The sequence below is a fragment of the Protopterus annectens genome, chromosome 6.part0 (assembly GCF_019279795.1).
Source record: "Protopterus annectens isolate FY-2018-M chromosome 6.part0, PAN1.0, whole genome shotgun sequence".
NCBI lineage: Eukaryota > Metazoa > Chordata > Ceratodontiformes > Protopteridae > Protopterus > Protopterus annectens.
The window spans coordinates 1,716,319,637-1,716,337,492 of NC_056737.1; the positions used below are offsets into that span (position 1 = coordinate 1,716,319,637).

At 38.1% G+C, this 17,856-nt stretch overlaps 1 protein-coding gene across 1 annotated transcript in view; it reads right to left on the bottom strand.

The window, feature by feature from the left end:
- CDK15 (cyclin dependent kinase 15) overlaps nt 1–17,856 on the bottom strand; it is a 1,846,298-nt gene that overhangs the window by 942,612 nt on the left and 885,830 nt on the right. The gene's annotated exons all lie outside the window — the stretch shown is intronic.

Sequence of the window (17,856 nt, forward strand, 5' to 3'; positions counted from 1 at the left end):
AGATTTTTCATACGCAAAACAAATACAGTGCTACTATATAACTGAGCCCTTCTAATTCTATTATAATATCTTTGCAGCCTTTTATACTGTCTTCATCTTATCATACCTCTGTGCTCTTTTATATGGGGCTCAGACACTGCTGCTATGTTACTGTGTCTGTGATTTTGTTTTTGTAACCTCAGTGTAAATGTTCTATTCTGTATAAATGCAGTTGTAATCCCTCTAAACCTAACCACACTCTCTCTCTTAGATGTGATTGAGTGGTTAATTGATTTATTTATTTAGTTATTTGTTTCATCGCCATCATCAACTTCTGTTTTCCCAATTTCTACATGGGGTCTGGGTGTGGTGCCAACTGTCATAATCTCTCTCAATTCAATGTCACTCTCCTACCTTCATCAACAGTCATGCCTGACTGTCTCAGGTCTTCATTCACCCAATCCATCCACCTCTTTGCTGGATGTCTGTTTTGTCTTGCCTTCTTTTTCTCTGTCCCTAATCTTCTTCACCAGATTGCCTTCTACTTTTAAGCACATCTGCCCAAACCACCATCATCTATTCACTTTGATGTTCTCTGCAATTGGTGCTCCTTTAGCTTCTGCTCTGATGTCATTATTTCTTTGTCTGTACCCCAGCATGTCTCCTACCACCAATCAAAGGATTCTTCTTTTCTTTCATTGTAAGCTGTGTCTGGGGCATTAAAGCTTCTATGGGGTTTTCTTCACTCAGACGCTGCTGGAAGTACTCTTTCATCTGCCTTTGATGTCCTGTGGACTGGTGAGCAGGTTGTTGCTGGCATCCCTTATGAACGGTGTCTGATTTTCTTCTTTATCTTTCTATTTTTGCCCCCCTCCCAATAGAGTTTCTTTGTGCCATCTACAGACTTGCCTTCTAGAAGCTGGTAGAGAGTCACTGATGTCTTGTTCTTTGCCATTGCTGCACCTCTCTTGAACTCTTTGTTAACTAACCAATATTAGCCTGGTCCATCTTTTTTATCTCCCAATTTTTCCTGCATTCCTTCTTTCTTTTTTTTTTTCAAAATGTTTTTATTCATTTTATAACACAATAACTTAACAGTATAGTAACAAGAAAAACAATAAACTATATACAATTTTCATAACAATTAAAAAATATATACATAGGAGAACACTTAACATTATAACAGATTAGACAATTTTGTCCAAGCAATTAAATGATGAGCTCTGTTGTTAGTCCTTGCTTTTATAGTAGCAATCTCATTCTTACAAATGCATTTCACAAGATGAATGAACTCAACTTTAAAGACAGGAGTAGATTGGGATTTCTAATTTTAATTACAATTTTCCTTGCTGTGGGGGGGATAGACCATGGTAAAAATAGGTTCATGGGTTAGTGCTAGGCTAATTGCCCTTGTGGGCTATTTTAAGCCTAGCCAAATACCTCATGTGAGAATCAAATTCTGAACCTTATGTTTGTAAGGCAAATACCTTACCTATTATGCCAACCTCCCATGTTTGTTTTTTAGGAACGACTTCAGGAACAGGAACACTGAAAAGGATAAGGGAGTCAGACATTATACAGTTATCATTCCATAGAGCTTCCCAAAAGATATTTAAAGTCTAACCAAAATGGGAAATTATTTTACAATTAACAACCATATGTATCCAGTCAGCATCAGGGTGTCCACATATCCAGCATTTCATTTCATCTTTCTTGTACATTATTGCTAGTCTATGTGGGGTGAAAAAACATCTATGTAAAAATTTCCATGTGTATATATGCCAGAACAGGGACAATGTGGACTCCTTCACCAACTGTAAACAAAGTATTTTATCTTTTTCTGAGAATACTTGTCTATTAACTTCATTTGAATAATTCCAAAAAGTAACATCTGTTTTGTTAAAATCATTACTGTCAATTTTATCAATAACAGATATGTATGAAGTGTTCTTGGATGAGCTATTAAAAATTGTTGAGATAAAATCCAAGATTTTTAAGTTACTCTTATTGTATGCCTCTAATAATTAGTATGTATAAAATCCTTACAAGTTTGGATGTCCAGCCAATTGCAATTATGCAAACTATATCTGCTGATCAAATAGTCTGCAGAATTTATTTCATTAGCTGAGAGAAATTTATTCTAATATAATAGGTCACCCTTCTTAAATTCTAACATTTTCTGAGTTTCAATAGATATCAAACATTCATTTGTGTATACAATAGGAAACATAATTATTAATAAATTCATAATCGATTGATTAGAAAATATAAGCTTTTTCAACAACAGCAATATTTGGTTTATAAGAGGTATAAGAACAAGTTTTGACCTTTCACTTTGCATATTTTTAAAATCCATATACAGATGTTTGTGTGTATTTTGAGTATATGGTTCAAGCAATGTCCTATACTTATTAAGAAGTAAGGTTTTATGTATTGATTTCCAATATGATGTATATGATGTATAAGAAGCATTATTTCAAAGCAACACTATGTTAATAAATGCAGAGTTTAAATAAAAATCAATATTTGGAAACCCTATACCTCCTTCATCCCAGCTTGTGGTATGCCAGAGAAGGGAAATTCTTGTTTTTTGGGATAACAAAGGTAGTTGAGTAATAAGTTATTAATTTTCTGTTTAACTTTGACAGGTGGGCAAATCATTCCTTCTTTCTTTTGAACTTCTGCATTCCACCACCAGCTTTCTTTATGTACCGTATTTACATTGCTGACTCATCTGCATATCTATTGTATAATCTTCACATATGTTGTTTTGAGGCACTGACAATCTTCAACTCCGCCTATTTCCTCTTCTTCCTGAGGTGCTAGAGTCCTGCGTAATTCTTTGAATTCTTGTGCTTTCTTTCCAGTCAACTTCCAGGTCCTCAGCCTAGTCTCTACAGACATTAAAGCCTTCTCCGACCATTGATTACAGCTCAGTGTGGTAACCAGTAGTTTATGCTGTGGGCTGACTGTTTCACTGGAGATGAATTTGCAAACACAGATTCTACCACCAGTGCTCTCTCCTTACTTGGAAGAAGTCTATGTGAGTTGCATGTTGACCATTGTTGTATGTGATCTTTTATTTATTTTGTTCTGTTTATCATTTCCTGATTGGGATAGTCCTACTGGCACAACCCAATAGTAGGGAAGGCTCAGGGTGAAGAGCTCCAGCATCTACAACTTTGTTTGTTGTATTTTAATCCAAAGCTACATAGTTTTCCCACTCCCATGACACAGAGGGGTGAACCCTAACTGAGACCCAGATAACCTGTGTTTGATTAGCAGCATGGGCATTGGAGTGGGTGGGGAGGACGGTAGTGAGCTGTGATTATCAGCTCACCCATTCTGGAGAAAAGGGAGGTGGCTGTGGTTTGCTCCTTAGGTAACACCTAGAGGAAGCAGTGGGCATTGTAACCATTGAACATAAGTCTGTAGAGCATTTACTGTCTAGGGATTAGAGATCAGCATGCGGGCAGATGCACACATGTTCTCTATGGGGAGAGGGGGCAGGACTTGCAGAACTCTAGAGAGCCACTATGGGGGTTAAGAGCTCCAAGGATAGAGGAGGGAAGTTCAACGGATCTGACAGTCTGAACTGCTCCTTACCAATTAATTAATTAATTAGGTCCTCCAAAAAGGATTTAAATGACCAAAGGGTTCTAACTCAGACTGGAGAGTGCCGAACTCTTATAATTTTTTAACACCTTTATTGAATTTTCACTTAAGACATAGGCAAACATACATTTATATAAAAGAAAACAAGTCATATTAACATGTCCCCAGTTACAAACATTATATATCATATGTATTCTTTTGTATAACTATAATCAATCCAACATTACATAAACTAACCAAATTCTGCCTTACCTTAAACCTCACTCCTCCACCTCCAAAAATATTATTCTGCCTGTATAGCTCCCATAATTTCTATTTTTTTCTATATAATTCTCTCCTACCCTTTTCTAAAGACCACTTGTTAACATACATACAAACATTGACTGGGTTTTACTGCACAGAACTTTGACTGTTGCAAAAATTATTCCTAGGCAACCAAAATAACGAACAAGCAGGTTATCTCTACAAAAATTCCACTGTCTCTGACACCATTGTTTCTAAAGTCTTTTCTTCACCTCTTATGTCTGCAAATACAAACTCATCCACAAAAACTGCATTTTTATGTATTCTAGTCTGCTGTTTCATTCCTTCAAGACTAATACTAACATATTAATAAACCAATGAAGATAGATCAATGCATACACTGGAAGTGCTTCAGTTTAAAATCCCCTTAACTGTATACAGTATTAATGAATTAAAGCATCTGTATAGTTACTAACTACAACAGACCTTCTTCAGCTACAGCTTACTTAAAAAATAATGGTAAAGGATACAATTCATACATACTGTCAATGCAAATTGAAAAGCAAAATATTTCAAAGTAAAATCCTAAATGTCATCAGTGTTATAAGCAGTGTAGATATCTGTAACAACAGATGAGTGTAAAATGACATTTTTAAATATAACAGTACAATAAAGTGATCATATTACTTAACCAAAATCATAATTATCCTACACAGAATTAATTAGTGCATAGAGTATGCTGATTACTCTTCAAAACTGGGAAAAACACAGCCTTGTAGTTCACCTCTTTGACATCAAAGATGTTAAGTTTTGTAGTATGGGGCATGCTAATTATACACCAAAATTAGGAGAAAGACAAGCTTGTTTTGTAACTCTCTGATATCAAAAAGGTGCATAACAAGATTTATAGTGCATGGAGGTTTGAGACTGCAGTCCAATATCGGGAAAAAGATAAACTTGCTAACAGTTTCCCAGCGCAAGGACTGATAGTCACACTTAAGGAGGTGCTTAACAATTGCTAAGCACCCAGACCTTTGTGTTGTTATGATCAGGTCTCATGATAGTAAAAACTACAAGAAAAACCTAGCCAAGCTAGAATTTTCACTGTGTGATGCCTTAAACTTCATTTAATAGAGGACCATGGGATATATGCAAATGACCCTTTAAGGGCATTGAGTGTTTCAGCTATATGTTTTCTGAATGTCCTCATCAGCACAGCATAAGTAGACTGTTTGGCTATACTTTAGGCTACATTTTTCTTGTAGTTTTTGCTAATTGGTTTGACTGTGTGACATTTTTACTCTTTGGTTTGGATGTTAGTTGGGATATTTTGCAAACACCTTAATTGTTACGGACATTATCTGGGTTTAAAGACCCTGTGTTTCTAAAGTATAGCCAAACAGTCCACTTATGCTGTGCTGATGAGGTCATAAGAATGCTGAAACATACATGTCCATATCTAGAAGAGTTTGGGTTCATTGGCCTGAATGCATTCACAAAGGCTTCAAAAGAAAAAGTAAAAAGTCATGGGCATTCAAAAGCTATACAGCTGAAACACTTGATGTCCTTAAGGGATCATTTGCATATATCCTATGGGCCTCTGTTACAAGAAGTTTAAGGTATCACACAATGAAAATTCTAGCTTGGCTAGGTTATTCTTGTAGTTTTGACTACTTGGTTTGTCTGTGTGACCTTTTTACTCTTTGATTTGGCTGTTATTTGGGGATATTTTGCAGACATCTTAATGGTTATGGACATCAACTGGGTTTAAAGACCCTTTGTTCCTAAAGTATATCCAAACAGTCTACTTATATTGTGCTGACAAAGTCGTAACAAGGCTAAACCATGCATGTCCACAGCTAGTGGAGTTTGGCTTAATTGGTCTGAATATAGCCACAAAGACTTTCAAAAAAGTAAAAACGTAAATAATCATGGATATTCAGAAGCCATAAAGCTGAAACATTTGATATCTTTAAGGGATCATTTGCATATATTCCATGGGCTTCTATTCCAAGAAGTTTAAGTTATCTCACAGTGAAAACTCTACCTTGGCTAGGTTTTTCTTGTATTTTTTGCTAATTGGTTTGTATGACTTTTTTACTCTTTGGTTTAGATGTTAGTTGTTGTGTTTTGCAGACACCTTAATTGTTATGGACATCAGCAGGGTTTAAAGACCCCATGTTTCTAAAGTATAACCAAAGAGTCCAAAGAGTCCACTTGTGCTGTGCTTACAGGGTCATAAGAAGGCCGAAACATGCATATCCACAGCTAATGAGTTTGGATTTGTTGGTCAGAATGCATCTAGAAAGACTTCAAAAGAAAAAGTAATAATATTCAAAAGCCAAATAGCTGAAACACTTGTTGTCGTTAAGGGGTGATTTGCATATATCCCATGGGCCTCTGTTACAGAAGGTTTAAAGTATCACTCAGTAAAAACTCTACTTTGGCTAGGATTTTCTTGTAGTTTTTACTAACTGGCTTGTCTGTGTGGTCTTTTTACTCTTTGGTTTGCGTGTCTCATGACTTGGGCTAACAGCAGACAGTAATGGCCATCAAAGAACAGTGACACAAGACTAAACAGCTTTGTTTCTGACTGTTGCCCATTCCTAAAAATAATAAAAATGGACAACAGATATGTTTTACTAATTTAATATAAAATAATGCAAAACAATACAAAGCTTTCAGATTTCCCCTTCATCAGTGTATAAAATCACATTTTAAGAACATTTAAATACAAAACACATGAACAGCCTACCAATCACAGACCAAATATCATAAAACCATCAATTAATTAATGTAATGACATTTGTTTCCTTTGCAATATAGGTTTTAGGCTTACTACCCCATTCAGACCAATTAATTTTTCAGCATTCAACTCTAAAATCCATTTCAATTCAACATTCTCTAATTTATTATTTATAGCCCCTCCCCTTATATTCTTATGATGTACATTGATTACCCTGAAATTTAAACTTATGTAAATTTCCTTTATCCATAACATGCTTCGCTAAAGGATTTGTTTCTGCGTTTCTTCTAATGGCTAATTTATGTTCTATAAGTTCTATATATCTTACACACAGAGCTATCTGAGGAGGAGCAGCTGATCTGTGATATATAGCAATAAGTAGCCTGTTTTTTTTTTTTTTTTGCTTATTTGTAGTAGTTATTGCTTATTTTAGATATTTATAGTAATTTTATTGTTTACTGCATACTTGTACTGTATTTCATAGCTATTGGCTCACTTGTGATAAGCTTGGAGAAAGCACCTCATTGGTCTTTTGAACATTTTTTAAAGTGTTTCATGTTTCAACTTTTTGCTAAGAAGTTAACAAGTGTTTCAGCCATTGCACACAGAGCTATCTGTGGAGGAGCAGCTGATGTGTGATATATAGCAATAAGTAGCCTGTTTTTTTTTTTTTTGCTGATTTGTAGTAGTTATTGCTTATTTTAGATATTTATAGCAATTTTATTGTATACTGCATACTTGTACTGTATTTCATAGCTATTGGCTCACTTGTGATAAACATTTCTGTAGTGTTTTCTCCCATCCGCCGTCCCTATTGACATCTTGTCTTTATATCTGCTGGCCTTGCAGTTGCCCACCCCTACTCTAAATTTGATCTTGGACACTCCTCCCAGTCTAGTGTCATTAGCTCATTCTACCTAATACAGAGAGAATTTCATTCTGTTCCTCCTTTCTCCCTTTCTAAAAGAAAAATTGTCTGAATATCCTTGTGTTCTGACTGGGCTTCTCAAACATATTGGAATATAGAGTATATTTTAGTGCATTTATTAAAACCGTATTTGCCTTAATACTGCTACAGCTCAAGTGCTCTAGGCTGCACTGCATCTGAATTGTTTTAGTGTGTTTTAGCTGCTTTTCTGTATATATAGACTTTTCTGTATATGTAGCTACTTATTCTGCCGTATTACTGCCTCTTAAATTGTTTTTCAGTTGTGGATTTGCCTTGCTTCATTTAAAAAGTTTAAAATTGTTCATTTTGTAGAGTTTTAATTGTATTTACTGTTTAGGGTTACACACTCAAGTGTGTTAGCCTTTTCTGTGTTTATTTAGTGTATTATTGCATTGCTTAGCCTGTTTTAACAAAAAAAAAACTATCTTGTTTGCTCATTTCCCACCTTTCCTAGCTAGTATAGTCCAGATCCCAGGCTTTGCTGGTTTTAAGACTTTATTTTCTGTGTTCAGAGCTATCCAGACCTTGCTGTGGTAGAGGGAAGTCCTACTCCCTACCGGTGAGCATTGTACTGCCTGTCTAACACTAGAGGAGTGGTTTCCAGCACTGAAATTGTAATTTTAGCCATTTTGGGCTGATTTCTATCCCTTTCAACTTTCAGGCTTAAAAACACGCGTGTTTGCACATTTTATGCATCGTGCAGCACTGCTGGGCTACGGTTAAACTATACCAGGTGCCAGAAAGTCTGCTCTTCAAATTCTCCCTTAGAAATAGCTGGTTTCTCAGTAGTAGCACTAAAATCTGAATCCCTGTGACAAGCACTTGCTCTAGAACCTGCTGGAAAGCACTAGGAAGCCTTAAATTGATACAAGCACTCAACTCTCCTTGTCAATAAGGATAAATTAATCATAGGCAATAAACAGCCTATAATTGCAACTTACCTTACACAGGTAAGGGAAAACAGCTTTTGTAATTTACAAAAAAGCACCTGAATAGGCATGTCCAAGGGTCAGCTTCCAGTGATTTCTCCTGTCCACCTGGTAAATCTGGGCATACTGGGGCAATGGAGCAACTGCCTCATGTACACAGACAGCCCTCTCCTTCTACTACCCAACACTACAACCTGCGAGAGATGCAGTTACATAGCCAAACTGGAAGCAAAGCTCTCTCCAGCCAAGATTGTGCTAGACAGTCAAGAGAAGGTTAACACCTGCACTACACCTCAAGCAACATATAGCCCTTCAAAACACATACCATCAACACCCACACATAGCAACACTAAACCCACATATGCGGAGGCCCTTAACATTAACCTGCCCAAGCAACAAGGACCTCCAAAGCTGAAACGCAAAAAAACACCAGTCACAACCAAAGTGACACATAACTCACAACACCAGTAGGCCACCCAACAACAGCCCCTAAGGCAAGACAATGTACTCAACACTTTAGTCATAGGTAACTCTATAGTCAGGCACATTAATGTCCCACTCACCAGGCTGAACAAGGAGAAAATTACAGTCAGCTGCCTGTCGGGTGCCAGGATCCACCACATAATGCAAGCACTCAAGTCACTCCACAACAAGTACAAATATGGCTCTGTCATTGTCCATGCTGGAGTGAATGACTTGAGACGTACCTCCCTGGATTACATGAAAAGAGACATGGAAGAGCTTTCAGATCATGTGGCTCAGGCAGGTATGACCCTAGCCCTGAGTAGCATCCTGCCTTCACCCAGAATTATACCACAGTATAAGGACAAAATGATTGACTTCAACAATTGGCTAAGTTTCTGGTGTCATTCAAAGAGGATCCAGTATCTGTCTGCCTGTGGCGACATGATCGACAAACCACGATGCTTTGCCAGAGATGGTCTGCACCTATCACGCCTGGGATTCAGGTTACTGGCTAAAGCTCTCGCCACCCCTATAGTGCCTTTTTTAGGCAAGGTTCAAAGGACAAAACCATCACCGTAACAGATACAAACATGCAAAATTTGAAGTTAATGCTACTCAATGCTAGAAGTCTAAACCTCAAAATGCACTCTCTCAAGGCACTCCTAAAAATGGAGAACATCGATATCTGTGCAGTAACTGAGACCTGGTTCAAGGCTCCAGAGAGCACCCCTGCAATAGCAGGCCACAACTCTTCCCACACTTTCCGGCACCAAACCAAGACCTAAACACTAAAAGTGGAGGAGTGTCCATATTCACCAAGGATATTCACACCTCCAGGCTAGTTGCCCAACACAACGCATCTGAAATTCTCCAGGTGCAACTAACACTAGGTAAGACCGCAATCCAAATTTTCACTTGCTACAGAACCCCCACCATGCCTCAAGATTCTCACTACACCTTTCTAAACATACTGGACAATATTAAGATACAACCAAACACCCTAATACTGTGTGATTTCAACTACCCTGCCATTAACTGGGAAAACTACTCGGGTACCAACACCTTTTCCCAACGGTTCTTGGAATTCATAAATTCCAACGTCCTGGATCAACTAATCAATCCATTGTCCCACCAGGGGCTCCAATATCCTAAACCTGGCCATTACCAACATGGGAGATAGATGCTCCACACCAGTGGTCACCCCCTCATTGGTTAGGTCTGACCATAAGCAAATCACCCTGGACATCCACATCCCATCCCCCACCCCCCCAGTAAGGAAACCTCTGCAAAAAACTTTTCCAAAGCCAACTTCATGCTGCTCAAGTCAGAAGTGACAAACTTCATGACACCCATGCAGATGGGAGCTGAAAGTTCGACTGCTGAATCCTACAATAAGGCACTGTATGAGCACATCCACTTGTGCATGAATCGTGCCATCCCAAATAAAACCAAAACGCTCTCCTCCAAAAAAGGAAGCAAATCTGGTGGTCCCCTGTCACAAACAAACTATACAACAGAAGAAAGAAACTGCTGCAGAAAAGAGGAAAATCCCAGGATGCAAAAATCTCCTTTACCAGCCTCAGTAAGAAGCTGAGATTCCTCATAAAATCCTCCAAAGCAAGTTACGAAAATAAAATTGCCAAAATTTCCAAAGACAACCACAAGGAATTCTATAGTTATGTCAAGAATCTAAATGGCAATGCTCAGATATGCTCTGAGCTACAACAGAATGGCATTAAATATACTGATCCCAAGGATATTGCCAATATCCTGGCAGATCAATTTAGTGCCAACTTCACTCCCCTCTCATCCCCTAAAGGGCCCATCTCAATACCAAAAGATTGCCAAATTCCAGTAATCACGGCCACACAGGTAGAAACCACACTCTCCAAAGTTAAGAATACAGCATCCATGGGACCAGATGTCATCCCGGACTGTGTACTACATGAACTACAAAATGAACTGGCACCTCACCTAAGTGTCATGTTTAATCATAGCCTCACCTCAGGCTTCGTGCCCACTAAGTTGCACACAGCTACAGTTATCCCACTCTACAAAGGGGGATCCACCTTGGATTGTGGGAACTACCATCCCATCAGTTTGATGAGCCTGATCTGCAAAGGCATGGAACGCATTATCATGGAACTTATAAACAAAGACACTGGCAACCATCAAACACTGGACCCCACCCAGTTTGGGTTCGTGAAGGGCCGATCTTGTCTCCTGAACCTGACTGACTTCTTTGAATCAGTCTCCAGAGCTGTGGATGAGGGTAAGGCGGTCCACACAGCCTATCTGGACCTCACGAAGGCCTTTGACACCATCCCCCACTCTGGAATCATAGATAAACTTACTAATTTGGGTATAAATCCCTACGTCACTTGATGGGCTGCCAACTGGCTTACTGACAGAACCCATACTGTAAAAGTAGACAACTCCAAATCCAGCTCCAGACAAGTGACAAGTGGAGTACCTCAGGGTTCAGTCCTGGGACCGCTCTTGTTTGGCATCTACTTCTCTGAAGTACAGGCCAACACTAAGGGACTGTTGCTAACAAAGTTCGCAAATGACTGCAAACTGGGAGCCATTATTGAATCCCCAAATGATGTGGATATTCTACAAAAGGGCCTTAAAGAAACAAATGCTTGGTGCCAGAGCCATGGGCTCAAGCTTAATGCCAAGAAATGTATAGTTATCCTCTTTGGGAAAAAAACAGGTACACATGAATTACCACATAGGTGGCAGTACACTAAACACCGAAAATGTGATGAGAGACTTAGGGACACAGGTGGACTGTGGTCTCACCTTCGATAACCACATCGTCACAACAGTCAGGAAATATTTCTATGTGGCACACCTCATCACTAAGGGCTTTTCTTCTAGAAAAAAGGAGATCATTGTCCCACTGTACTCATCCCTCATTAGACTCATTATAGAGCACAATGCCCCATTTGGTATGTACCTCACAAGACATCTGCAACAGCTGGAAAGGCCACAGAAATACCTCAGTAAAAGAATCACAGGCCTAAAGCAGATGCCTTATACTGACTGTATAAAAAAACTTCAGCTATACCCTGTGTCATATCATCTACTCAGAGGCGATCTCTGCTTAACATACAAGGCCATGTCAAACCCTGAGCTGTTGGACATGTTCCAATTAAAGAAATCCCAAGCCCTTAGAGCTACATGCTCCAGGGATCTAAACCTTGTCATCACAATGAACAAAACATGCTGGAGGGATAGGTTCATGACTCAGAGACTCCCCATACTCTGGAATAGACTGCCCATACATGTCAAGCAGAGTGCCTCCTTGGCACTCTTAAAAAGGAACCTTGACGATTGTATGGGAGATAGGAAATTCACCCCAGGGATCACGTCAGTCACCCTGCTAAGCAGGGGTCCAGAGAAGTAAATATTGTGGGAAGAAATATCCAGAGAATTGTTATGGCTAGGCTTGTTTAGGCTCTAGGGCCGATAGCCTAGTAACAACCTATGAATCTATGAACCTATAATACGCTCTTTTAAAGATCTTGAGCATTTTCCTACATAGAACGCCAAACAGATCATGCATGTTGCCAAATAAATTATATATATTGAATGGCAATATGCCAATGCATCAAAAATATATCTCCTTTTAGTGGTAGGATTGATCTCATTCGTTATATCTTTACAGCAGGTGCAGATTAAACAGGGGAAAGGGCCCTTTTTGAGGTGTTTCTTCTACTTATTCACTAATAATTCCTTATAACATAGCCTACTCTTAAGGTTTTTCTCATTTCTATAGGTAAATCTGGGGAATTCATCCACTATTTCTTTAATTTCTGGGAGTGTTAATAAAATATTCCAATATTTCCTAATAATTCTTTCTATATCCTGGGTCCTATTATTATAAGAAAGTACATATCTTTATTTTGAGCATGTATGTTCATGATTCTCTAAAGTAGCTCCAATTTCTTTCCCAGTCACCTTAAAATAAGGTGTTGTTTCATGATTTCCCCACTTTATTACCTCCTCCATTATTTTTTGTATCATATCTAAATTATATCCCCACTCCATAAATTCCAGGGCCATTTCATCCATTTGTAGTCTGCTGGTATCATCATCAGTATTTAACCTACTCACCCTACAAAGTTGACTCTTAACTATTCCCCTAAAAACATGGGGTGCATGCATGCTCATCTTATGTGTATATCTGTTGGCATGAACGTCTTTTTTATGTACACTTGTTTTTATAGTATCATCCTTTTTCCCCAAATCTTATATCCAAATAAGTGATCCTATGTTGAGAGCAATCCATTGTAAAGTATAAGAAATCCGTACAGCTGTTTAAATAATTCACATACTCTCTTAGTTCCATTTCATCCCCTTTCCAAAGTAAAAAACAATCATTTACAAAGCGTTTGTAAAAAAGTACATTAGGATTGGCAAACCCTACACCATTTTAAATATATTCACTTTCCCAGTTACTCAAAACTAAATTGGCATATGTATTGGCCATGGGCTTACCCATGGCCACCCCTGAGGTTTGTAAATAAGGTTGTCCATCAAACAAGAAAATATTGTTATTTAAAACAATTTCAATAATATGACAAATATTCTCTGTATTACTATGTAACATATCAGTTTCTCTGTTTAAAAACTCTCGTATTGCTTCTATGCCATATAAGTTAGGAATCACTGTGAAAAGTGAATTAATATCCAAACATACAAATAGAAACTCCATATTTTGATATTCCTTAAACCAGGTGGCTAATTGTACCAAGAAGTCATCTGAATCTTTAATATAACTTCTACACACACATAAGTATTTACTTAAAATGCTCTGCATATAAATAGATAGTGGCTCGGTTATCCAAACCCTCCCTGAGACTATAGGTCTCATGGGGGGGTTGGATAAAGACTTATGTAATTTCGGGAACCCATAAATAAAAGGTATTATAGGACAGGGCACTGTGAAAAAGTTAAACAATTCCAAAGTAATCACATTTTGTAATTGCATTTCATAAATGAATATATTTTTATCAGAAATACATTTTCTTACATAATTAAAATCAATATTATGAAACGTTTTATCATCATTTAAAAAATTCTGCATATATTTCATATATTCATTTCTATTAAACAAAACAATCACTCCTCACTTATCGTTTAATAATTAAGTTCTTTTCAGATTCTAACTTCTTCAATGCTGTTTGTTCACTTTTGGGTAAGTTATAAAAACCTCAGTGGTCTCTTATTGTACACTTCCCTAATCTCTCTCTCACATAAATAGTGAAATGCTATAACAACAGGTACACTATAAGGAATAAAAGTGCATGTTATTTTACGTACTTTAATATATTCTATATCAGCATGTTTAAATAATTTCAAGTTTAAGTTTCTAACAAAAAGTTTTAAGTCAGTCAATGCTTCGGATACACTATTGCATCCGCTTGGTATAAATTGCAGACCTTTCATTAAAATGTTTACATTATCTGGTGTTAGAGAACAACCAGATAGAGTCACATTGTTCCCAGAAACAGTAACTATTTTAGCCGTCCTTGCTTGCTCTGGCTTGGCAGACTCTCGTTTTTCTGTTATTGGGACTGTGCAGACTGTCCTCTCCTGTCTCAAGAAATTGACCTGGGTTTCTTCTCTATCTTCTCAGGTAACCTGACCATCACTGCTCCAAAAAACTTGGAAAAATCCTCCTTCTGCCTATTTTCTGATCGTTCATAGGTTCATAGATTTGTACTAAGCTAACTGCCCTTGCGAGACATTTTAAGCCTAGCCAATTATCCCTTGTGAGACTCAAACCCTGCACCTTGTGTTTGTAAGGTAAACACCTTAACCATTAGGCCACCTTCAGACAAACTTTTCTGTTTTCCATCTTCTAATGAGCGCACCATCTGAGTTCCAGGAAGTTCTCCCTTATATAAGCTCTGGGTAGAATTCTGTTGGTCAAGGATACTCAAGCTTCCACCAATAGTAGCAGCTTGTTTGGGTATTGCTGATTCATTTGGTGCTCAAATCTGTGGTTCCCCATTGGTTATCTGACTGCCAATGCCTACATGTGTTGCATGGTGTTGATTCACCAATCCTCAAAGTTCTTTGTTTGCTATTGGCCAGTTCATCATTCACTTCAGTGAAAGTGTCTAGATTATCTAAAGATGATTTCTTAGTATTTTTATTGGGGTTTTTTTTATAGTTTTCTTGATCCTTCGGCCAAGAAAAAATATGCCTATTCTTGAAATCATTAATGTCTCTGGCTAGCTTATGCTTTTTAGTATTTTTCAAGCTCTTATCAAAGCCAGCCAGTCGATCTAACATATTCTAATATATGTTAATTACAAATTCAAAGCCAGGATCCACAGTCATTTGACTCTCCAACTTCGTTATCTCTTCTTAAAGGTTAGATTCTATATTTGTAAAAAAGTCATTCATCAACACCATATAGTCTGCACTTAATTTAAGATTAAGTTGTTGCCATTTTCCTAAAAGGTCTGGACACATATTCATATAGCTCGGCATTTTCAAAATTCTAAGTCCCCTTGGTACCACCCCAACTCCAGATAAGCCAAAAAACTTAGCCGTCGCCACTGAAGTCACTTATTGGATAGTACCTTTTTTTCCAAAGAATCTATTGTTGTCTAGTGTTCCTCCCTCATTTATGTCTTGTTTAACTAATATCAAATCACATTGTTAATAATATGTCCCTGGTGTCTAGTGTGTTTCCCCTAAACTATATTGCCTTTTTTTTATTAAGTGCCTTTAAGGCAAGATATGATGATCATCCCTGGTAGCTAGAGTCTCCCCAATCCAAGCTTTTCTTTTTTTTTTGATGATTATCTGTTATGGCCTGTGTTCCTCCCCAACCCATGTCTTCTGTCAGTACTGTTAAGACACAAGAGTTCTCCTTAATGTCTAGTTGTCCTCTGACCCACATCTGTAGAGTTGTCACTGGTGTGCCGTGGCCTTCAGATTCACATCTTTAGAGTTCTCCCTGGTAGCTAATGCCCCGCAGTGATGCAAGATTTGCTCGATAGTCTGTTGGGAATGTGGACGTTTGACAGCCCTCCAACTCGCCCCCCCCCCCCCACACACACACACACACACACACACACACACACACACACACACACACACACACACACACATGCACACAAACCTAACCTACCCCCTTCCTAACCCCACTACTGCAACTTCCCAGGCAGAGTTGCACTCACATATACACTCACACATGCAGCTTCACACATGCATACACACATGAATACTCACACACACACACACACACACACACACACACACACACACACACACACACACACACACACACACACACACAGACACACACACAGACATTTCCTGCCAACTGAACTCTGGAACACTTATGATACAACAACAATGGATGAACACTTTTGTGGCCATGTTCACTAACATGAGCTATCAGGAGCAGCTGTGTTAATTCTCTTATGCAACCCACTAATTCTCTGTATTCCTCAGCTTAGTAAATGACTTACCACAGGCAGATCTTGGAGAAAGCACATGACTAATAAGCATATGCCTCCATTCCCAAATAGCTCATTAGCATTTATCATAGCCACAGAGACAGCAAATCATGGTGCTGCATGTGTTCATGTTGCAGCACCATGATAGGGCTGTCTCTGAATCAGAAATACATACCACAAGTTGTATACCTTATGTACAGCTTGTGGGAACCTTTCTGAATTGTGTCCAGTAGTAATCAGTTATGATCAGAGACCTAGTCACAGTCCCCTGTGCAGTACTCTGAAGTCATGAAAAAGATAAGCTTGTTATGCACGTCTAATATCAAAGAAGTACATAATACATTTGGTTATGCATGGCTTTCAAAGCTTTTATGTTTTAATCCTGTGCTAGAAAATACTCAGCAGCCACAGTAGAATTGGGAAAATAAGCTAATATAGCTTTAAAAGTTGTAAAACATTTCTTGCTGTCACACATAAAAAGTCAGGCAGAAGTGTTTAGCAGCTTTTAAAGCTTTTAATCCATCAGAAGTTGACTTAGTCTATGTGGCAGTGCTTTGAATGTTTTCAAAGCCACAAAATACTTTATGCTCCAACACTTTTCTTCCTGTCACTAGTGGTGCTTGGGATCAGCTAAAGTACTGTCATGTCTGTCAAGCCATAATGAAATAGTTATGTTTTCTCAACACAGACGCCAGGATTCACATCTTGAGTTTTGCTTTGCTCTGCCTGTAAAGGTGATGCTTTTACATCCATCACATAACAACTTGGTTATGACTGGAGACAGAGCAATAGCTAGGCTAACTGATGCCACTGTTCAGTCCCCTTGACTGGCATCCCCTCAAACTAAAGTTGAGCAAAAAATAAATATATAAATAAAAAAGCTCTTCTGCAAAACTTGAGAACCAAAAAAAAAAATAGAATGAAAAAAAAACCAGCTCATTCAAACCATTTAAATTGCCTGTCATTGTGGCATTTAAATGGATTGGATGAATGAATTAATGAATGAACAAATTAAAAAATCAGTGATAAACTGATGTACTAACTCAAATGGTAATATTCCACTTCAACAACTGTGCCCCCTGACAGCTTACATCAGAGGCAGCCACATCCTTCACCATCCTTAGCTATGGCTTGATTGGAGACCCACTCATAATCCTCTATGTTATGCATTGTTCCACAGTTGTTATGCTGTAGTTCCAAACTAAAGAATAAACATCATCCATGCATCATCAGTGGGAAACAGTAACAGCTTTAAAAGCACTGTTGTATAACTTGCATCATTTTCCTTCTTCTAATGTACTTCTCATCTCTGGAATTCTGAGGGATATTTCAGCTTGGGAGGCAGTCACTTCCATCTACAAACTTCTTCCATACCCACCAGTTATAGCCACTTTATTGACTGTGTACACCTCTACTATCTGATGTGATCAGTTACAAAAGTAT